Raw genomic sequence first — 25,000 nt, 5'->3', positions numbered from 1 at the left:
TATGATTAAATAACTATATTTACTCGAAAAACAGAGCGCCCAGAATATAAAATCTTGCTTTCATTCAACGATACATTTTAAGAAATACAGATGTAAAGGAATAGTTACACTCACGTCCATAAATTAAGGATAATTCGGAGTCACGCGGAAATCGAACTCTAAAATAAATATATCACCTGTAAAATCACTACACACATCTTCAAGAATCATATGCAAATTTCAGAAAGTAACCAGATGACACCGATGGTACGTCACAATGACGAGAGTATAAGACAGTGATATATAAGGAATACAGGCAAAGAAGTAAAATTGTTCGCAAGCGCTTTATAAGCATTTCAGTGCAATAACCGAATAGTTATGACACAAAGGACGCATTTGGATGAGTTTTTACGTGGTAGAATTATCGGCCGTCTGGAATGTGGGCGTACCCAACTGGAAGTGTCAGACGAACTTGGAATTGCCCAGAGTGTCATCTCCAGGCTTTGATATGGTAATGTGATATTGGTTCCAAGATGATGGTAATGTGAGTAGACGTTACAGCACAGGTCGCCCCAGAGTTACAACGCCGAATGAGGACCGGTATTTGGCAGTTACTGCCAAAAGAAACAGGCGGAGCACAGCCTCAGTCTTGTCTAGTCAGCTCTCTTCAGCCACTGGTACGACAATTTCATGGCAGACCATGTACAGACGCTTAGAGCAGATTGGTTTATATGCTCGTAGACCTGTCAGATACGTTCCACTTACTGCAACTCACTGTCGCCGGCGGTTAGCCTGAAGTAGAGAGCATGCATTGTGGACACCGCAACAGTGGGCTTGTGTGATGTTTTCCGACGAGTCCAGGTTTAACTTGCAGTCTGATTCTCGCCGGACTTTCATATGGATAGCTCCAGGTACCCGTTACCACCAAGAAAACATCATTGAACGACACCGTTACGGTGGTGCAGGAGTGCTCGTTTGGGGTGGAATTATTCTGGGTTCCAGATCTGACCTGCATGTTCAAATTGGAACCATGGCAAGCCAGGTCTATCGGGACGTCATTCTGGAACAACATGTACGTTTGTTTTGGGGCGCCATGGGCGCACAAATTGTGTTTATGGATGACAACGCCCGTCCTCACCTTGCAAACATCGTAAGCGAATGCCTTCAATCGGAGGATATCACCCGTGTGGACTGGCCAGCATTCTCACCGGACTTGAATCCAGTAGAGCACGTGTGGGACATGCTTGGCCGACAAGTTACAGCCCGTCAACCTCCTCCTACATGTCTGCCGGAACTTCGGAGAGCATTGCTTTTTGAGTGGTGTAATATCCCCCAAGATCAGATCGGTAATTTGATACTCAGCATGCCTAGGCGTTGTACGGACTGTATTGCATAGTTTGGGAGACATACATTGTATTAACAATCATACCAACCATTAATATTGGTTTTTTGTAAGTAGGTTTTTTTTGTAATTTGCTCCAGGGAGAAAAAATCACTAATTTTTTTTAATAATATCAAACATATGGCATCTTTTTTTGCTCTTTACCTTTTGTTTAATAAATAAGCTTTACAAATAAGTCAAATTTGTTTTGCTTCTAACTCTTACTTTGCCTGATTTTGCATTATCCTTAATTTATGGACATGAGTGTATTTTGCATGCAGTAATTCCAAAAATATAAGTTTAGGAATTGCCTTTCTTTGAAACTTTCGATAAAAGAACAGTACCGTTAGCTGTGGTTCAAAGCCTAAAAAAGGTAATGAAACGTCAGTGATACTTTATAACCTATTTGGTTTTAAGCGTACATCAGTGTAACGAAGGGCAGTTTTAAATTGAAATTACTGAGAAAAACGACCATACTATTCTAGCTTCCGAAAGTTAAACATAAGATGTAAATTAGCAGTTTCTGAAAACGTAGTTGAATTTGAGTAGCCGAAATTCGCTGCAAATGCAGTTGGTAGTATGAAAACATCGTATGTTACTGTTAGTTACGATTGACTCTCCGAGCATATGATAATTAGGCAGTCGTTGTATGTACCAGACTTCTGAAGGGTTCGAGAAAGGGCATTTAGATGTTGGTACAAAGTGTTTATTCCTTTCGTAGGATGACTTTTGGTGGCTGAAATAAACCAAATAGCAAACAGTGAGCGCTGAAGTGCAGTCGAACGCTTTGAAGCAGGCTCAGCACTGAAAAATGGCGTTTTTCGCTTTAGCATTGATCATTTAGTAATTTATCGAACACGAGAGCGGTCCTAATAAGAAAAACAGGTGTCCAAAACCTGTGGCGGTCAACAAAGGATTAATATGTTTTCTGAAGACCAGTATATTGCTGTAGTAGCTAAGTGGAATCGAAGAGCGACCTTCAAAACTGGTACATTCTCGGTTGCAGTGGTTAAGACAATATCTGATAGTACTGTAAGCCGAAGATTTTTTCCCAAGTCCGAATACCAAGTGTTTGTACTTTACTAACCGCCGCAACAAGAGGGTCAAGATGATAGGGTCATCATCATCTCAACAGGACTATCTTAGATAAGCGTAATGTGCTGCTTAGGAAAGACTCCAGATTTATCCTGGAGTCAGTATGATAAGCATGTTAAGGTTCTGGAGAGAGCGAGACGCAGAGAACAGCTCAAAATATTATCGATTAACAGGCATTCAGAAATAGTAGCATAATGGTGTGGGCTGGAATTTCAGCAGAATATCGTAATAATAGCTGCACATTTTTAAAGGTGGTTAAGTGACGGTTGTTCGGAATCGGAATGAAGTCATACCCCTTACTGTAAACTCTACGCTGCAGCGATTGGTTCTGATTTCCGCCTTACGGATGATAGTGCTCGTCGCCTTACAGTCAGCGTTATCAATGATGAATGATTGTCATACAGCCAACGTTGTCAGCGATGAATGATAAGTATAGAGAGTCGAATGAGAGTGAAGGCATTTCTTGTATGGAGTGGCCGCGGTAATCCTCCAATCCTTATTCCATTGAAAATATCTTAGATACCCCGGGCGTGTTGTGACTGCCTTTCTGCACGTTTACCTTCTTCATCCAGTCTCAGACATCTTAAAACCGCCTGGTCATTGGTAGCTCCTGCGATTTTCGATCATCGCACTATAATATTGACAATCGATTTAAAATTTGTGTGAAGGTTATGGATAATTCTATATCTTATTAATACAATTTTATATGTTTTGAGTTTTAATACTACAGCTTCTCAGACGTAGCCATAAAATGATGCAAAAATAAATATTGCTCATCTTTGTACATAAAGATGCATTTCTTTTATGCATAAATACAACTGCTACTTTAACGTGAAAATTGTGGCTATTGAAAACTTTCCTTTTTCTTTTTTGATGATTTTACCGTCACGTGCTTAACATTTGGAAGCCAGTGTATAATTTCCGGTAGTTATGCATTTATATAACTACGCGTGGATTGATTTAGTATTTAAACAGTATGTGTTGTAAGAAAATTGAGCTCCTTGCTCTCATTCTGCAACATCATATATCAGAATATCCATTTTAAAATACTCGTCTAAACTTTGTAACAAAAATATAGCAAAAAAAGAGTCTTAGTTTTAATGAAATACAGTACCTTTTCCAAGTAGAGGTTCAGAAAATGCAGCATGAAGCTGATGTTTACCTTAGCAATCTCAAACAAATGGAAATGATAAACTGAAAATCTTGCGTCATTTCGAATTACACCTACTGTTTATGACACATCCTAAAAGAATTTGTTTACTCATAAAATAATATTAGCAGTGCTGGTTTAGTTCAAATCCAAATTAAAGATTAGTAATGAGTAATTTAGTTGTATGGTCATGTCTCCAAACTTTTCACGGATGAATGTATTAACAGTATCGCGACGTTAATCTAATAACTATTTTGAAATGACCTATATCTTGTGCCAAGGATTTTGCCAACTCGTGGAGCATGTAATTACAGTGGGGAATGAGGTGGAAGGTTTCGTACTACATTATTGCCTTCCGTTTTTCGTCCAAAAGATATGTGCCGTGTGTTTCAACTTAAATGAGGCAAGAAGACATGAAAGAGCTGTTAAAGTTAGATTATTTCTCTCAATAGGAAATTTTCTTTGAAATTCGTTTCTCTGCTTAAAAAATAGCGGATGTCATTGCAAAATGTCAACACCAGAAAGAAAGAATGTAATTTATTGGCTCATTCTCACACTCCTTTTTCCTCTCATCTCTTTTTCTCCATTCTATGTCTATAAAACATGTATGTGAATGGTGGTTACATAATTTATTTTCTGGAAATCGCTTTTCCTATGCAGAATAATGTTCCATATAATTTTCGAAACTACAATCTTGCCAATCTACTCTTGTTACGCCAGTGTCAATACCTGTTTTTAATTTTGAGGTATTTCAGTATTTAGTTCTTAGGCGCTTTATTTAGCAACATACTGAAGAACGCCTGCATAGTGATAAAGTAACACCTGTAGTAGTACTGTGTATTATTAATATTTACACAAAAGTGTATTTTAAAATATATAGAATTTACGCAGTATCTATGTGTATCAATACTTAACTTTTTTATATATTGTAACTTAGCGTAAGTTTCTACCTATCTCAGTGTATTGTATCCACGTGTATGTTACAGTAGTGTAATAGAATAATTGTATTATCTTACCTATGTGTATTTTTGTGTACATGGTACTTATGTATTAGTGTCAATGTATACTAGTGTGTCGCATTTGTGCGCACTGGTGTATTGTCTATCTTTTAGTGTATAGTATATTAGTGAATTATTGTATAGTATACTGATGTCTAGTATATTAGTGTATAGAATACTGGTGTATAGCGTATTAGTGTGTCACAATTATGTGTATTGGTGTATTGTGTCTATCTTTGAGTTTACAGTATCTTAGTGTGTTGCATTATGTACATTGACGCATTGTGCGATTACACGATCAGGTCTATTTGTAAACTACTATATTTATGTCTATTTAAAGTTTCAGCTACAGATAGCTGCAGGGTCCGGACAGCACCCGAGTAGTCATTGTAAGCCGTCCGGGTGTCCGGCCCTGCTGTCACCTGTCACCTGCATATTGATAAGGATTTACACATATCCATGTATTCTGAAATTTTTTCATTCTGATTCAAAATTTTAATACATTTTTCTATTTCTATAAGGTTAGTATTATTTTAACTGCCCATTTTTATTTTCCTCGTTACTGCAGGAAATCGCATTGATACTTTAAATCAGAGTCTCAAGTGTAATTAATGCCGCCCACCCGGGAGAGTGGTAAGTGACTCCGACTACCCTACCACAGGGCTCGGGTTCGAATCCTGGAAAAGGCATGGATATTTTACAAGTATAGTGTATTCGTCGCATGAGGACACTCTAAGTATATGGCGAGCTGAAAATCCTCTGTAGAGCTTGATGGTAGAGGAAGAGGAGTGGAAGACCCTTGTACCCGTCCCACCGGGGTTCAACAAATTAGGGGTGGAACAGAGCAATGGTCTACTGTCACCTATATGATGCCCAAGGCTGTGCAAGGATGCCCAAGGCTATGATGCCTAAGGCGACAGGTGCAATCTTGTATCCTTGCACGATGAATGTCGTGGGTTTGTTCTGATGTCAGTCAAAAGGGATTAGTCGGAACTACAGCAGAGTAATTAATTTAACGTAATTTATCCAATTTCTTACTCTTGAAAACAGCAAGCATATTTCTCACTTTAATGTATTCTATAGCAAGGAAGTTTAAGCAGAAATAATTTCTAAATAATGGAAGGATATAAATTCCTGACTAAGCTCTTAAAATTTAATCAAATTCTGACACTGGCCATCAGCGATTAAGTAAAAATTCGTGGACCACTGGTAGTTCGACCCACATTCGAAGCTAGGAGAAGCTAGATTGTGTGAGAAGATTCGCTATGTACCCCATGTGTAGTGAACATACTAGCCCGTTTCTCTTAAAACGTAGTCCACGAAGATCTTCCTTTCTCAGGCGCATATCTTTGTGCGCATAGAAATTCAAATAAATAATACAAAACTGTTGCAGTAATGATACTGATGAAATAAGCACAAGGCATGATATTGCTGTCTGCAAAAAATTGTCAATCTAAAATAAATAAATTTCAAGACTTTCATGAGATGCTGATTATAATATATAATTTCCATTTTAAAAGTTAATTTTCGTCTATTGCTCATTTTATACTTTTTATTCAAAATCCCTGCTTCCTTACCTCAACGAAATGTTTGAGCTCATATCTTTTATATGAATACTAGTTAGTATAATAAATGCAAATTAAATTTACGTAAAATATATAGTTCATAAACGCACAATATTGAAATAAGACCGAGCATATGCATACGGATAAATATCTCTGATGCATAAGAATAAAACTACAATACATTATATTAATTAAGGATTATATTAATTAAGGATATACATTATATTAATTAAACATTAAAATAAACATAATTAAATGTGGAATTCGGTCAGCAAGAAAAAAGAAAAAGAAGCTTTGTTTACAAAACGTTTACGCTGGATAGGAGACAAAATAGATAATTCAGAATTAACGTTTCAAATATCTCATGCAATTTTGTGATGCCAAGCCACGGCCTGGATATTTTTTATTATAATTTTTTAATTTCATGCTGCTAAAAGATTGTTATTTGTATTAATGATAATGGAAAAAAAGCATGAAATCTCAGCAACTTGTCTAAGTATATGCTTTTTATTAAATTTGAAATTTTTATAGAAATATATGGGAGTAGCTAGCATCCGAGCCAGCTTTTACAGACTACATTAGAGTCAAAAATTAAATCTGACAGGAATACGCCCTCCAGTAGTCGAATGGGGAGACAGCTGAGCATTAGTTATCTTGCCCGAATGTTCGAATCGAAGCGAACTGGCTAGTTGCATGAGCATTGTCTTGAATTTTCTGAAATAACTTTGTAAAATGAATACGAGATAGTTTCTGTTAGAATATTTTCCACGAAGACATCCCTTCCATTAGGCAGATGGCTGTAATAAAAAAATCGCGTGTTTTGCCATAATCGAATAAACCAGTAAATAAGTAATGGCCTCGAATACACGGCTAAGTAGAATGTTGACGTTTGGGGAATGAGAATAATGAGATTTCTGTAACTTTTTTCCTCTTTTAACTCATAATTTTAATCCTGTCTGAGCTAAGTATTTCTAGTACTTGCCTACCTATTTCGATTTTTCTTTCTTGAAGTAGCTTTCGGTACACAATATCTGTATAAGCATTCAAACAATCATCAGTCACTGTTGAGCGCAAGTAAATTTTTATTCTGTTTAAATGCCCGTCGTAATGATTCAAACAAAGAAATAAGAACAACATGCTTTGTCGGAAGAAAACATCATTGTCTATTAATCATTGTTCCTTTTACGAAGTCCTCCACGGTTAACGCTTTCATGTTTTCGGTCTTTATTTACTATATCCAAAACTTGTGCCAAATTTCTGTCTCATTCCCCAAGTTTCCCAAAGCATAAAACTCGCGAACCATTGCATCTTTTTCTAAATTTTTTATCTGGCATCCTTAACATAGATCATAAGCCATAGTAAAAAGAGTGCTTATAAACTACCCCTAGAATATCGTTTTCCCTCTAATGATATTATAAGAAACCCAGAACGTGATCATTGTAGATCGTTTCAAGTATTTCTGAGTTTTAGATTTTAGAGCATTTGAAAGATGTTGCACTTACAGTCGTCGATATTTGCAATTCAGCGGAATGTTTTGAGCTGGCGGACGATAGAATATCCTGTTATAAAACATCATTTGCTTTACAAATATTCTTTCACAAGCGTTAAAAATCTGTAAATATATTCCACACATAGTAACATATTCACATTTCACAAGTGTAAAATATGAAAACTATGAAACTATGAAACTATAAAACTATGAAAAAAATGCTAAAAAGACCACGTCTAAAAGCGGTCATATCATGACGCTTCAGCGACGTCGACATATTGCCAAGATGAAACGGCAAATATTTTGCGTCTTCGCAACGTTTAAAGATGTCGTAAAAGTTACCACGACCACTTTGCAACCTCTCGGACCAGTTTGCAACGTCGCGTGCTACTTGGGTTTACTTATGTTAACTCTGCCATAGTTACAGATAGTTGTTTGCAAGTTTTCTGCCATTAGGTAGGAATAAGACATAAAACTTTACCTTCAATATGTCCATCATATCATTTACAGAGTTAAAAATTTAGTAATTACGTCAAACTATTCTGAGTCCACTATTCACAAAGATGATTATAGAATGCCTGAAAAGTAAAAAGGCTGAAAACATTTTGCATCTGTTTTCCTAAAGTAAATGCCGACGGATTAGGCGGAAAACAAACCGTCATAGAGCAAATACAGATGTGTAGATCTAATATTCACTGATAGATCAGAGACTTGCATTCACAGATAGATCACCATTCTTAAAGTCTGATTGGCTGGCGAAAATTTTCGAAATCCACTTGCAAGTGCCTTTCGATAGATTTAATGAGTTATTATGCTCTATAGCCAATCATTTTTATAACTATTTAACGTAAGTGCTTTGACGGAATCTGCAATCCTATTATCGTAATGAATAAAATTAACGGTGGGTTTGTAACAATTTCCCCTCCACTTCCTATAGATCCAAGAAAGAGATCTGAGATTCTCAAATGGAAAAGTCACTAATTTTTTCCAAAGAAAGGCTCCCTTTGACACCACTCCTTCAAATGTACTGAAGAAATAATCTATTCGTTTTTCAATTAATAGGATCAAATGCCAATACTGTCTGCAGAAAACTCCTGAAGTAAGAAGCAATTAGCCACTGCTCATTTGTGTCTTTTAAGATGAGTGTAAATAAAAGGCTATCCGGACATAAAGTGACAGTTCGACTGCTGGTTACTTTCATGACAAACTGTGCGCTCAGGAACTGTAAGGTTGTCGTTCCAGTGATATTCGAATTTTTTTCTTGAAAAATTCAACGGAAAAATAGGAAAGCGAACATATTTTTTCGGAAGATTCTGTTAGTTAATATCTGAGTAAAGAAAACATGTATTTGTTTAGAAAGGTGAAAATGAAACTTTCTGCCCCCCCCCAATTGGTTACGCTCATATTGAAATGCTCAGCAAAATTATATCCATTTCTGAATAACCAAATACTCTTAACGTGGCAAGCATTACTGAAGACAAATTTCCAAAGTGTAGGAAGTTCATTTTACCAGAGAAGTTCAAAACAGACAGGAAAACCAGCAGAAATCAATGCCATTTTTGAAAGCGCCAATCTATAATAATGATTAGAGAAGCAGTGGTAAGATTTTCCAAGCACTGTCATGTGTAAAGCCAAGAATAAGTAAACATACTTCTCTTTCTGAAATTATTTTACGCTGCCATAAAGAAATCAAATTGGTGGCACGAATTTTGGTTCAAGTGGAAATCCTTTGCTGGATAGTCCTCTTGCGTTTTTAATTCAATCGACATTCCTTGAAACTTGAACTGAAAAAATTCTCTGGAGATGCAAGAGAATTTTTAGGCTTTTGGAGCCAATTCTCGAAAATTCATGAAGCTGCGGATATTGTTACGGAAGATAAATTTTGTACTTAGTGCAAAGTGCAGTACCTGGCTCAAAGGCAGCTCAACGTTTGAACAGTTTTCCTATTACCACCGCGAATTATCCCAAAGCTATCGAGCAGCTGAAAGAAAGATTTGGTAGAGAAGACCTTCTGGTGCAAATCTATGCAACAGATTTGTTTGGGATTGTTACGAAGAATGCTACAACAGGCAGAACGGCATCGGACTTAGGAGTACTTTACGATAGTATAGAAAGTAAATTACGAGCGCTGGAAAGCTTAGGACGCACAAAGGAAAAGTTTGCGGATTTTCTGGGACCTTTAGTAGAGTCGTGCCTACCTGAGAATATTCTACGTGCCTGGGAGCGGAGTCGAACTTCTGAACAGGGACAGGAAAAGAGTTCGGAAAGAACGCTTGGAAAACTAATGTGTTTTTTAAGGCATGAAGTAGAATCGGGAGAAATGATTAGATTAGCTCAATCAGGATTTACTCATTCTGTTAAGCTTGTTGATAAAAATGTTATTTCAGGTAATTCTGATTTAGCAACTGCTGCCGAGCTGGTAAGTACAAATGAAACGCGCTGGTAAGTACAAATGAAGTAAAGGTAAGCAAAATGTTTGTATATTCTGTGGTAAGCCTCACATGAGTGCTAAGTGTTTTAAAGCTGAATCTATGAGCTTAAATGAAAAGAGACAAATTGTACAAAAGAAAGGTGTTTGTGATTCATGCTTAAGAATTGGTCATTTAAAAAACCAATGTAAAACCAATATTAAATGTCCCAGTTGCAGTTGTGATCATATAAAATTTATGTGTCCTCAGAATGTTAGTTCTGGAAAAGAAAATGACTCTAAGTTAGATGTTTCCCTTTCTAATAATAGTAAGAACGAGAAAGTTTATTTGCAAACTTTATCTGTTCTAATTAAAATTAAAGATCGAGAGAGAAAAATTAGGATTCTCTTGGATTCGGGATACCAACGATCATACGTTGGGGAGAAAATTATGAAGCGAATGAAAGCTGATCCTATTCGACAGAAGAAAGTAATTCATGGATTATTTGGGGAAGGGAAACTTCGCCCGTAACCCATTCTATTTTTGCTATTGACATAAGCAGTTTAGATAACACATTTAGGTGTTGTTTTGAAGCTTTATCTGAAAAAGAAAAAAAAAAGATATGTGAATTTGTTCCAACAATTAAAGACGCTCAGATTATAGAGGAATTCAAAATCAGGAAAATTGAGGTCAGTGACACATTTTGCGAGGAAAGTGAAATTGATTTATTGGTAGGCGCAGATGTTATTGGTAAACTGTTAAGCATTTGAAGACGGGATGGCCATTATAGTGACCATAGAGTCCTCTCTTTGAAAAGACGGGATTGTCCACTTTAGTGGTCATGTCTTTTTCCCCCATTTTCCAGGCTGAAAAGTGGGGTGAAATGTCAAATTTGACGTTCCTAGAGTTTTAACCACTTATCTCTTTCAAAGGTCTTCCTTTTGCGATATAGATGCATCCCTCTTAGAATTCATTAAACTACACACAAGAATCTTTGTTGAAAATAGGAGGTGATTTCTTAAAGGGGGAAAGCATTCGGTTCAAGATTCCCCGTCATTTGGTAGCTTTTACTGCTACCAAAGCCCCGGCCTCAAAAGGTTAACTGACGAATATCTAGAATTACCTTCTGGTTTAACTGCAGTCAAAACAAAACTGTGTTGGACAGTTGTGGGTAAAGAAAATGATACTGTTAGGGATAATGCCCTAATAAGTCTTTCCTTACATGTAAATAATGCTTCTTTGAAAGCTTTATGGGAGTTTGAAGTTTTGGGTATTTCCGATCCGATGGGAAATATTAAAACGAAAAATGTTCATTGCGACTAAAAGATTGATTTTCAGAATAAATTATCTATTCGCCCCGATGGTAGATATGAATTAGAATTAACATGGAAATGCGAACGTACCAATTTATCAGATAATAAAAACATTGCTTTGACACGACATCAAAAAATGATTAAGAGGGCAAAAGAAAATAATTCTTTCAAGGAATATCAAGAAATGTTTAGAGAGTGGGAAATTTAAATATTATAGAAAAGGTTCCGGAAAAGGAATTAAACAATAAATGCCCCTTTTTACCACACAGACCGGTTATTAAGATAAATAGTGAAAGCACTAAGGTAAGACCCGTTTTTGATGCTTCTTCTTGTGAAAAGGGTAAACCATCTTTGAATCAGAGTTTATTGAAAGGACCGAATTTAATAGAATTAGTCCCTGATGTTTTAGACAGAATGAGATTTTTCCTATTGGTCTGAGTGCAGACATAGAGAAAGCATTCTTGCAGTTAGAAATTTTTCCGAAGGATAGAGATTACTTGCGATTTTTCTATCCAAGTGATGAGGGAGAAATAGTGTATAGGCATTGCAGAGTAGTTTTGGGAGTCTCCTGCAGCCCATATCTACTAGGTGCGTCTATTAAACATCTCTTGGATAATTGTTCATATGATTTTGTAGATGTGGCTGCAAATTAAAAAATTCGTTCTATGTAGATAATTGTATTACGGGTGTTTACAATATTGAGGAACAAGAGGATTTAATTTAAAAGGCTAAAAGTCTTATGCCGACAAGCAGATTAAATTTACGGGGATGGGAGAGCAATGTTGCTCCCAAAGATACTACAAAACAATCTGGGGACACACTATCAGGTTCAATGATTCTTCTAACCTTCTTCGGAAACATACAATGACCTGACTAGAACAGAGAGCTTACTAAAGCTATGTTCACTAATTGTAGTAAGTAGACAGGATACAGACGAAGGGTATACAAAACCCTTTATTTTTCTTTATATACAATGACTTCCGTACTTCGGAATACAATGACCCTCCACTCGGGGTCTAACGTAAAAGATATTAAAATAAAACTAAACTCAAATTTAACTTTAAAATAATACACGTGTAAGATTGGCCTTATAATAACAGGAAGCGTATGTAGCACAGAGACTGTGAACACTACAATACGTTTAATTTATCAAGAGGATTAAAACCTCTGGCCTGGAAGGCAAATAGCAACTGCGTAACTTCTAAGGTAAGCGGCCTGCTTCGAACTCACTGCTTCCTCTCTTCTGCTTGGCAAAAAGGCCACACTTAAATACTTGGCGTTCGCCAGACAACTTTGCATAAACTCCTTCACGCTTATAATTCTGGCCGGAAGTAGAAAATAAGAAGTGATAGTAAAGATTTAAAATAAAATAAACGTTAGTAAAACTTAAGATCCTTACATACTTCCCGCCAGAGTTAATTAGTTTGAAACTGAGGTCTAAAACGACCTTGTTGAAAACTTTTAGCTCTAGAAACTAACGCGAGGCCAACCTTTTACAATCATAACTTAGCTAGAAACTAGAAAATTTAAAAAAAAGAAATTTGTTACAATAGCAGCTCCCGGGATATACAACAATCTCTCTTTTTTTTTTTCATCTGTACTGCATCTAAACAGGAGCTTTATTCAATTCTGGTTCCTTCCAGAGATCTGGAAGGAAAACTAGTTTAATGAAATGTTGCAGAATGACATTGCAAATAACATATAGAATAAATATACTTCTCTTAACATTCTTATTTCATTCATGACTATTTTAATTATCTCTCCCCGTGCTCTCTGACATGTGTTGTAAAAGAACACCAACCACGAATGTGTTTCTGTCTACGTATGCCACACTTCCTCCTACAATCAAAACACTAACGTGTTAAAATTCAACATACGAGACCTCTTAACACACCCTAATTTCAACTCTAGACCCTGAGGTACTATTCTGAAAGTGGCTAACTCTAAAGTGTAGCGTCAGAGAGCCTAACTACATCATTCAACCTTTAACACATATTCACCATGATTTAATCTTTACAGTCACACGAATAACAAATTTTTAACATTACTTTCACTTTTACCATATCACGGTATTTCTTAACATTCAAAATAACAGTTCACATGTACACAAGAACATATCAACATGCCGTTAATTTTACACATTTGAAAACATACATTAGTAGTACATTGTTAACTTCTATTCTTTTCAAAGCAAGTGCCAATTCTTTCTACATTGAAATAATACTACATTTCAAAAAGTCTTTCAGACTAAAACTTCTTTCTTGCTAGAATGTTTTAAATAAAATTTATACAATAACTTTTTACAATATTTAAGTCTTTACACAACGCTATTATACATCAACTTTAGTTTTACGCGCGAGTAATTGAAAAACATAATAAGAAAATCGGTCACAACTCATTTCTCGCCCTTTTGGCGATAAAGGTAGACCTCGCATGAGGTAAAACTTCTTGAAATCTGCCACTTGCAGTAAGAATGAAAGATTAACTTAAGTTTGTAAAGTAACATAAAATTTTACTTATCTTTGTAATATTCAGACATCCTTTTCTGGGCCCAGTCTTTAAAAGTATAGGAGATACTAGCTTGGTTGATCCTCCTTCTTGTACGGGCTCGCCCTTCAGTGCTTTCCTCTGGAAGCTTCCGTTTTTCACCACTACGGCCACCCTTGAACATCTTCCTTTTGTCCTCTGCTTGTGGTCTTGGCCGTTTAAAGGCAGCTGGTCTTGGTGGAACCGGGAAACTTCTGTCGTGATCCTGCTTGGACCTCGTTGTTGGCCGTTCAAATTTTTCTTGTACTTTTTCCTCCGCCACTGATGGCCCTTCCGCAGTTCGGCGACTTTTGCTGCGGAGAGTTCTGTCGGATGAGTGAATCTTCCGTTTCACAGCCGGGTTATAGTTGCCGTCCTTTCTCCCGGTCCTTTCCACATACGTCGTCCTTCTCCCTTCTTCATTCTGGGGGTGTTCGTGAACTCTGTTTTCTGGACGGTGGAACGGCTTCTTTTTCTTTTTACCTTCAGTTTTTCCGCGGGGCAATTTTCTTTTCACTTGCTTCTGTCTCTCATTGGCTTGCTCTTGTACTTGTCGTTTTCCCACCTCTGGAACTTGTACCTGCGGTGTCTGCCGTACCGGATCCTGCAAAAGATCTGAAAAGATTTTCATTTTATTACGATCGAAGTAGGGTTTAATTTGATCAATATTTGCGGAACAGGTTTCACCATTTCTTGCCTTTAACACTACAACAGCGTGAGTTATTTTTTCTATGACATATGGTCCTTCAAAGCGTGGAAAAAATTTGGCAGTTTTATCTTCTGGTGCTGAAGAAAGTGAATGCTTAATTTTTAAAACTTCATCCCCTACTTTATAAGTTACTCCCCGTCGTTTCAGATCATAGTATAACTTCTGTTTTCTTTGTGCTACTTCCGTATTCTTTTTTGCTTCTTTTATTAGTTTTTCTATATCACCCATTTTAAATTCTGGGGCTCTTTGTTGCACATAAAATAGTTTATCTAACGGTGTTATAACCTTTCTGCCTAGAAATAACTCAGCAGGAGTTTTGCCCGTTGTATCATGTTTTGCGGTCCTAAGGGCGAAAGCAAATTCATTGACATAGTTATCCCAGCTTTTATGAAAATTTTTAACATAACTACGGATAATTTTCACTATATTTCTGTTGACCCGTTCCGCTATATTTGATTGCGGCCGATACGGGACCATTTTTAAATGACGTATGCCCAGTTTTTGGCACATGTCTTCAAATATATTACTTACAAATTGAGGACCATTATCCGATATAACTTTTAGCGGCGCCCCGTATTTTAAAATATATTTATTTAAAATAGAATCGGTAACTAATTTCGCGGAGGCTCGTTTTAAGGGAACAATTTCGGTCCATTTACTAAAATGATCAACCATAACAAGGAGATAGCGACTTTTGTTTAACTGACTTTTTGGGAAAGGGCCCAATAAATCGATGCCAATTATTTCATTGGGAAATTCGGATTTAATACTATTTAGAAACCCGGCCGGGCGGAAATTAATATAATTAACGGCTTGACATGTTGGGCAGGACTGGACATACGCCCTTGTTAACTTTTGCAGTTCAGGAAAGTAGACTGCCTCGCGTACGCGTTGAGTAGTTTTTCGAATACCAGCATGAGAAGCTAAAGGGCTGTCATGGAGCTCTTGCAGGATATTTAATCTAAGACTAGCTGGGATAACAGGTCGAAATTCGTTGTTGGAATTCGTAGTTTTTGTGTAGAATAATAGACCATCTATTAGTTCGTAATGGGCCGCCCTATTTCTTATCGCCACACTATCTTGGTGGCTAAAATTTTCAGGATCCTTCAAATACTCATAAATACTTCCAAACTCAGGATCCTTACCCAGTTCGGTTATTACAGTTTCTCGGGAATTTATTGTACACGCTGTCAGCATTGCAACTTTTACGGTATTACCCTGTTCGTCTAATTTAATTCGTGATAGGGCATCTGCTACGATATTTTCCTTTCCGGGGGTATGCTTGATTACCAGATTATATTCTTGCAGCTTGAGTGCCCATCTTATTAACCTTGGGGATAAATTTTTCCCTGAGTACAATCTAGTTACTGCCGCATGATCAGAATATACTGTTATCGGCGCCTTTCCAAAATAGACTCGGAACTTTTGCACTGCTAACAGAACTGCAAGTGCCTCTCTCTCGGTCGCGGAATAGTTTCTTTGTGTTTGATTTAAAGTTCGGCTAAAAAATGCCACGGGCTGCTGATTTTGCGAAAGTACCGCTCCTACCGCATAATCCGAAGCATCCGCTGAAATTTCTAAATTTTCATCCTTTTCAGGAAATTTCAACACAGGGGCTTGCGTTAATGCTTGTTTTAATTTTTCGAAAGCACTATTGGCTTCAGCCGTCCACGAGAATCTTGCCTTTTTCCTTTTTAATTTTAACAATGGCTCAGCGATAGCCGCAAAATCTTTTATAAAGGACCTATAATATGAACAAAGTCCTAGAAAAGAAGAGAGCTTCTTTGCCGTGTTTGGAGTCGGATACTTTTGTACAGCGATTATTTTTGATTCATCTGTCTCGATCCCTTTTTACGATATTTTGTAACCTAAATATTTTAATTCAGGGGCTGCAAATTTGCACTTTTCGACATTAACTTTTAGACCGGCCTCATTTAATAAAGAAAACACCTGTCTTAAATCCTGTATATGTTGGTCGAGATTATCACTAGTAATAATGATATCATCTAAATAGATAAATGTGGACTTTCCAAGAACAGGTCTTAACACAATGTCCATGCATCGCTGAAATGTTGCTGGGGCCCCAGAAAAGCCAAACGGCATACGCAAAAATGCGTAAGTCCCAGACTTGGTTATAAAAGCCGTCTTAGGTACGTCCTCAGGCCTCACCCCTATTTGAAAATAACCAGTCGTTAAGTCTAAAGTCGTCATAAATTTGGTTGATTTTATGTTCCTTAAAATTTCTTCTATGATCGGTAACGGATATACCGGATATTTCGTTATGGAATTTAATTTACGGTAATCAATAGCGAATCTCCACCTTTTTGGATGCTCCAAAGGATAATCATTATTTTTCTTACATAAAACCACCGGACTAGCATAAGTACTTGAGATAGGCGTTATGATCTTTTTACGTAGCATATCGGTAATATGCCATTCTATAATTTTTTCCTTATTCTTATCATACCGGTATGGTTTTTGACGAACCGGCAATGCATCTCCGGTGTCAATACTATGGTTAGTAACCTGGGTAAATCCTGGAATATCACTAAATAAGGAAGCAAATTCACTTACCACTTGTCGGATTCTATCTTGCTCGTCATTAGGCAGGTGGTCAAGATTTAACCTTGGCGGTTCAACCTTTTCTACACGCACTGGTTTCATCGTCAGCTTAAGGGACGCTTCATTAAAATCCAGTGTAGCTTGTGCGTCTGAAAGAAAGTCTATTCCTAGGATTAAGTGTGCTTGCAAATTCTTTACTATAAAAAACATCACCTTTACTTGTTCGTCCTTGATACGGATGTACAAAGGTACTTTACCTACGCACTTACATTGTTCTCCTTGCGCCGCTAATACTGTTGTATTATCCGCATTATATATGCGGTATTTGCGAAAATACTTTCTAAAAAAGACTTCTGCCACACAGGAACACTGCGCGCCGGTATCCAGGAGTGCGGTGGCCGGGATATTATTTACCAAGACTTCAATCTTCGGAAGAGTTAAATTTTTCACCATTACTGTATTTAACTTGTAGGAAGAGGGGTTTTCGTGGCCTTCGGATTTCCGCACCCTCTCGTCAGCAGAAATCCGTTTTAGTTTAAATTATTTTTCCTTTCGGTGCTTTCATTCTTTCTCCACTGGCCTTGAGACTTTTTTCCTGGGTTGCTATTGAACTGTCGACGTTCGCCGGCTGTTTTTGAATGCTCGGGTTTCCTTGCCCACTGATTCGCTTTTTCTCCGTAGCCATGTGCTTGAGTTTGCTGTAGTCTTGGCGTACCAAATTGGTTTCGCTGTTGATATTGGCGTCTTCTTTCGACGTCCGCCGTTCTTCTACTTTCAAACTGGATTGCTAGCTCAAATAACTTTTCCAGTGTAGTCGGATTTCGTAATTCAATAAAGTCTTGCACTTGGGGTAGTAACCTCGGCAAAATCACTTGAATTATTTCAGGATCCGGACGGTTTCCATACAAGAGCTTGAAAACGTGAATTTTTCTTAAAATAAAGCTCGAGAGGTTTTCCATTCTTTGTTGATATATACTGAAAAGTTCTGTTTCTAATTTCGCACGATCCCTTACAACAGGGAAGGCTTTTAGTAGGGCAGTCTTGAAATTTTCGTAAGTATAGGTGGGACTGCCTGCTTGACCCAAGAGACTTCTGCCGATACATTTGAACCAGTTAAGCGCTTGGCCCCTCAAAGCGCTGGTAGCTAAGGTAACTTTTTGAAACTCGTGCACGGGGTAGAGCATGAAGTGGTCCTCCAATTTTTCCAAAAAACTGGTTACCGGTGAGTTTCCGTTAAATGTTGCTTCTGGTTTCATCGAAGCGCGCATGGTCTGGACGATGTACCCAAATCCTTCCAGGGCGGCAGCTGGCATTTCTGGATTCTGAGCCGTTTCTGCAGGCAGCACAGGTTCTTCTTGAAATTCGGCCATGGTTATTCTTCGTCGGGCGCCACTATCAGGTTCAATGATTCTTCTAACCTTCTTCGGAAATATACAATGACCTGACTAGAACAGAGAGCTTACTAAAGCTATGTTCACTAATTGTAGTAAGTAGACAGGATACAGACGAAGGGTATACAAAACCCTTTATTTTTCTTTATATACAATGACTTCCGTACTTCGGAATACAATGACCCTCCACTCGGGGTCTAACGTAAAAGATATTAAAATAAAACTAAACTCAAATTTAACTTTAGAATAATACACGTGTAAGATTGGCCTTATAATAACAGGAAGCGTATGTAGCACAGAGACTGTGAACACTACAATACGTTTAATTTATCAAGAGGATTAAAACCTCTGGCCTGGAAGGCAAATAGCAACTGCGTAACTTCTAAGGTAAGCGGCCTGCTTCGAACTCACTGCTTCCTCTCTTCTGCTTGGCAAAAAGGCCACACTTAAATACTTGGCGTTCGCCAGACAACTTTGCATAAACTCCTTCACGCTTATAATTCTGGCCGGAAGTAGAAAATAAGAAGTGATAGTAAAGATTTAAAATAAAATAAACGTTAGTAAAACTTAAGATCCTTACAACACCTCTGTTAGGAATATTGTAGAATTTAGACAGTGATACTTTAATGTGTAATATAAATGTAAATATGATAACTTACGATACTAAGGTAACTAAGAGACTGATTCTGTATAGTGTATAATCACTTTTTGATCCAACTGCAATACTTACACTAATAACTTTGCTCCCAAAACTTTTGTTACAAGAAACATACAAGTTGAAATTATCTTGGGACGAGGTATTGCGTCATGATTTTGTAAATAAATTTTTTGTGTGGTTATCTGACATACTTTTGTTGAAAAATGTTGCAATACCCCGATTCATTGGAACCTTTGCAACAGTTGAATTGCATGTATTTGTCGATGCCTGCAAATAGGCTTATGCAGGATGTATTTTCGCGAGAAGTGTCGTTTCTTTAAGATTTACTCTCTTAAGAGCAAAATCTAGAGTGTCTCCTATTAAGAATTTGACGATTCCTAGGTTAGAATTAATGTCCTGTTGCATTGGATCCCGATTATTTTATTCTGTTTGTAAAGCTCTTAATGGTTTTGATATAAATGTAACTTTATGGTGTGATTCCACAGTCGCACTACGGTGGATCTGAAATTCTGGTAATTGGTCGAACTTTGTAAGCAATCGTGTTAAAGAAATTACTAAGTTGACAAAACCTGAATCTTGGAGGCATGTGCCCGGTAATATTAACCCTGCAGATGTGTTATCTCGGGGTTGTTCAGCTAAAAAAAATGATTAACTCGGAGGGGTTTAAGAGACCTCTCTGGATAAGAGAAAGCCCTGAATTTTGGCTTACCAATATTGTTTGTCAGAAGAACGAAGCTGACTTGGAAAAAAGGAAGGTAAAACTAATTAATATTAACTTTTCAGAGGATACCACTCCTTGGTATGCAGAAAGAGTTTCTGATTATGAGAAAAAAAGTCGTGTAACCGGTTGGGTGTTACGCTTTATTTCTAACTGTAGGGGGGACTCAAATTTGTGTAAAGAATCTAAACTAACTGTTGCTGAAATCATAAATTCCGAAAAAGTTTTGATTCGGTTGGATCAACGTTCAAATTTTTCTGACATTGGAGCACTTAGCCCACTTAATGTACTCATTGATAATGAAAAAATTATGAGAGTTAAAACTAGGATATTGGATTGCAAAGACAATTCTGAATTTTTAACACCAATTTTGTTACCGAGTAAATGTATCTTTACTACATTGTTAATTGAGTCAGTTCATAAGAAACATTGTCATGCTGGAACTCAAATGCTTCAATCTATTTTAAGAGAAAGATTCTGGATACTAAAACAACGTAAAACGATGCGTAATGTGCCCATTAACCGCCAAAACTACAAGGAATGTTTCTTTTCTCATGAAAATAATAACAAATATTAAATTAAGCATTTATAACATAAATTTACATTGAAAATAAAAAAAAAATGTTCTTACCTGTGGAAACTCGAGTGTTGTGTTCGCGCAACGTCAGCGGAATAAGACTACGGATGTTTAGTGAGTAGGATTGTACTCGTGTGATGTTTCTTTTGAGTGGAGCCCAGGATTACTTTTTAGCTGTATAACATTTTATAAATCTACAAATCACTTTACTTGTAATTAATTTAATATTAAATATACATTGTATTTCTTTTACAAATACAGATTATTTCAATTGAAAGATTCAAGCATGAAAAGCTTGATTACAATCACGATGTAAAGCTACATTACATACTTTGCATCCTTAAACAGTCTGGCTATGGTACTCTTTACAGCAAAGTCTTTTATTAGCAACGGACTTTACGATAAAATGTCTACTATCTCCATGCAATGGTATTAAATGCTGAATTTACTAGATCTTCCTGTTGCTGATCTATTTCTGGCTAATTCTACACTCTCAATAGGAGTTTGCAAAAGGAATAATGCATTCTCCCGTCTGAAATCTAAAAGAGTATATTTCCAGTAGTAAAAAGTGGTGATATTTAGTAAGTTTAGATACGGTCTCACCTCATATAATTTATCAGTATTGTCAATTTGACTATTGTCAAATGCAAATTCTGCTTCATATTCCTGTACTGCAAACGTGATATCGATTCTCGTACAACAGGAACAGAAATGTCCTTATCAAAAGACTAATACATTTTTTCTTGAGGTAAAGAATAATATCCTGTAAGCAATAATTTTCCAATAAATCTTCTCATATAGGCTTCAGATGGATTTTTTTTTTTTTTTTTTTTTTTTTTTTTTGCTGAGCATATATATTTGTCTGTTCAGCGAGAAGAGAGTAAATATCTAAACCAAAACGAAAATCGAAAATCTGTGCACTAGTTTTACCTTGTATTTTGTCTTTTATAATTTCTCTTCTATCTCTTTTTTCATGTTCTTCCTGACACATAACTAACAGTTCCTTTTTTATCCACTTCAAGATTTCAATCTTCTGTTTTTTAAACTTTTTAATATGACTATAACTGCTTTTAGAAGGCCGAAACTTACTTCTTACGTGAATTTGAACTTCCCCAGCAGTATCATTTGGTAAAATATCATTATCATTATTTAAAACATTGCCATTCCTTTCTTCTTCGTCACTAGTTTCTGCAATTTCTGGGGGAACAACAGCAATATCTGTTTCATTCTGGTCATTATTAACATTATCATCATCTATTTCTTCATCAAAAAATCTTTGAAGGGCTTCTCCTAATGTAAGATACCTCGTTCTAGGCATTTTTTTTTAACAACCAGAACATGAACCAGAACATCGAAAGGAATGAGGGAAAAAGGAGATTGAATACCCGTTTCCTGCTGACGTTGCGTCAGCGCAACACCTGTTTTCTTTTGCTTCCCAACACAAATATAAACATCTGACTGATTTAATGTTCTGATTAACGGTGACCTTGACTAAAAATAGATCACTCGTAAAGACGGCGATTCTTTCGTTAAATATTTTCAGCAAAAGTACCCGGTCGAAAATTTTGCTTAAATTTTGCTTAAAGTATGAGATTAATTATTATAAACAAAATGATTGCTGAAGGCAAATATTTTTTTACAGAAATAATCTTCATAATATTCCCTACACAAAATCATCTGCTGGTATAAAATATCTTAGGTAGTTATATTTATATACGCATTTATTTTAACCGTTGCGTCAACGCAACACCAGCGGCTAATGGGTTAAAACGGGGTGTAATATGTCAACGATATAAAGCGAAACCGATGTCTTGCGAAGTGACTCCTCTTCCTGACGATCGCGTAGGAGATTATAGGGCTTTTGAAATTTTGGGAGTAGATTTAGTTGGCCCATTGTTTTTGAAAGACGGTAAGAAGGTTTGGATGGTACTGTTCACATGCGCTGTGTACAGGGCAATCCATCTAGAACTGGTGACTTTATTATCAACAGAATCTTTTCTTTTGGCTTTAAGACGATTCATAGCCAGACGTGGCAGACCACGAAACATTTATTCTGACAATGGGACTAACTTCCGAGGAACTTATAACGAAATGTCTGAACTTAACTGGGACATAACAGAGAATAATGCAAAAATAAAGAGAATAGTATGGAAATTCAATCCACCAACAGCCTCCTGGTGGGAAGGTTGGTGGGAACGGCTAGTTCGCATGGTTAAAGAATTTTAAGACGTTCTTTGGGAAAATCGGTTTTACCTTATGAAGAACTGGAAACCTTAATTTGCGATTGCGAGTAGGTAATTAATTCTCGACCTTTAACATATATTTCGGAGAAATCTGAAGATGCCATCCTTTGAACTCCGTCAATGTTTTTAATTGAAAATTGTACTTCGAATGTAGCAGATTTAGACAAAATTGACTCTCAGCATTTTCTGAGAAGAATTAAATACCGCGCAAAACTTCTTAAAGATTTAAGGAACCGTTTCCGAAAAGAATATTTGGGGCAATTAATAATGGAACAACAACAAAATAAAGTAACCCGGTTGCCTAAAATTGGGGAGATAGTCTTAATAGGGGATGATTTCAAAAAAAAAAAAAAAAAAAAAAAAAAAAAAAACCGCTTGTATTGGCCTTTGGGTAAAATTATACAGAAAATTCCTGTTCGGGATGGCAAAGTTCGAACAGTTAAACTGAAAACTCACTGGGATTTTCATAAGGCCCGTTCAGTGTATTTATCCACTAGAGATATAAGTAGATGAAAATTATTTAGTTGAAGAGCCTAAAGTTAACGAAGATAAAAACGATCAGATTTACATAGAACATATAATACAAATTTACGTCGTCAGGACGGCTTGTTAAGAAGCCTAATGTACTAGTCCTTTTTAATAGGATAACATATGTTTTCGAGTCGTTTGTCACTGGCTCAAAAAGGGGGAGGAGGATGTTGCATAATCTAGAAAATATTATTAATTTTTAAATAAGAATTTTATTATTATTGTCTGTTTTTCAAAAGTGTGTTTTGTTTTATTATTGTGTGAAGTTTGTAACTATATTTCTTTTCTTGTGTGGCAACAACGCTTCTGTAATTCTTCTATTTGTACTTTTGAATGTGTGCCAAGTTAGATGGCGTAATGCTTTGAAGAGAGCGTCGGTTGATTGTGTAGATGAAACATGTTGTTTCAGAACGTTATTTCTTTAAAAATATGTAAAATAAATGTTTTGTTTTCTGAACTCTGATTATGCAAACGTTATTTAGTTTCAACAATAATGGTATATTTTACGTGAATGGAATATTCATAGTAATGTTATATTAAATTATTTTCTGTTGCAAATAACGTAGTATACTTAAAATTTTCCTTGGTTTTTGCGAAGCGGATCTTAAGATCATAAGTAGAGACTGTGCCTAAAGAATTATCTTCTATGAATTACGAAATAAATACGTATTTTCACTATTAAGCAATGTGTTATTAATGTACTTTGAAAGAAATTTCGGTTACCACACCACGATATTTAGCTACTTAAGCTTTACAATTTTCCTTCTGTTGTGCAATTACTCCATTGCCATTCAGAGAAAACGGTTTGCTGAATCAAAGGCGTCTTATTCTTTCATTATTATAACTGCGGTTAAGATAGCTGGTGAAATGGAAATATATTACTGGAAGATGCAATACTCATTTCATATAAAAAATGAATTCAAAGTAAAGTTTTCTCTTAACAGTGTATTATTTGAATAAGACAAATTAATATTTCTTAGACGAACAGGGCAGAATTACCATAAAACAGAGAACTAGTTTAGATTAAGTAATATTGCATTTTTATAGACTGAGTAAATATTATACAAAGCAAATTAGAATCACAAATTCTCTATTTAAATGCTTCATGCATTAATTCTAAATATGAATACGGTAGTTTCTTTAATTCAATTAGTTTTTTCCGAAAAAGGATAAATAATACCTGAAGGCAGATGGAGAATGGAAAGCATTTACCAAACTTCCATTTATTTTCAGTGAACTTTAATATTTACGGTAGAAGAAAAGAAACACCATCTTCACGCGCGTCATCGACAAGCGGAAATAAGAAAGCAGAACAGTTTGTTCACTTTTTTATCTTGAGAAAAGGTTTTGATCATGTTTGGTATATAAACGTTTACCGTTAGAGTGAAAAATATTAAAAAAAAAATCAGAAAAAAAAAAAAAAGAAAAGAAAAAATACATTACGCCCAAAGGGACATTTTTTAAACCTTTTGTGTGTTATCTTTATTTATTAAATGTTCTTTACACTTAAATCATAAAATTCAGTTCAACAGCAATGTCGCAAAATAATTTTAAAATGAGCATATCTTTATAATTTCTGGATATACAGTTCTGCGCGTTTGGTGATAAAAAGTTTTTTTTTTTCTTCCCGTAGTGTTGCCATTCCTCGCTTTCAAATTGTTGAGTTTGCTACTCAAAAATTCATTAAAATTTTACAAAATATGAAATCGA

The sequence above is a fragment of the Stegodyphus dumicola genome, chromosome 3 (genome assembly GCF_044657685.1).
Source record: "Stegodyphus dumicola isolate Sdum_Otavi_A_Nest chromosome 3, ASM4465768v1".
Lineage (NCBI taxonomy): Eukaryota > Metazoa > Arthropoda > Arachnida > Araneae > Eresidae > Stegodyphus > Stegodyphus dumicola.
This window is presented reverse-complemented; position numbering follows the sequence as displayed.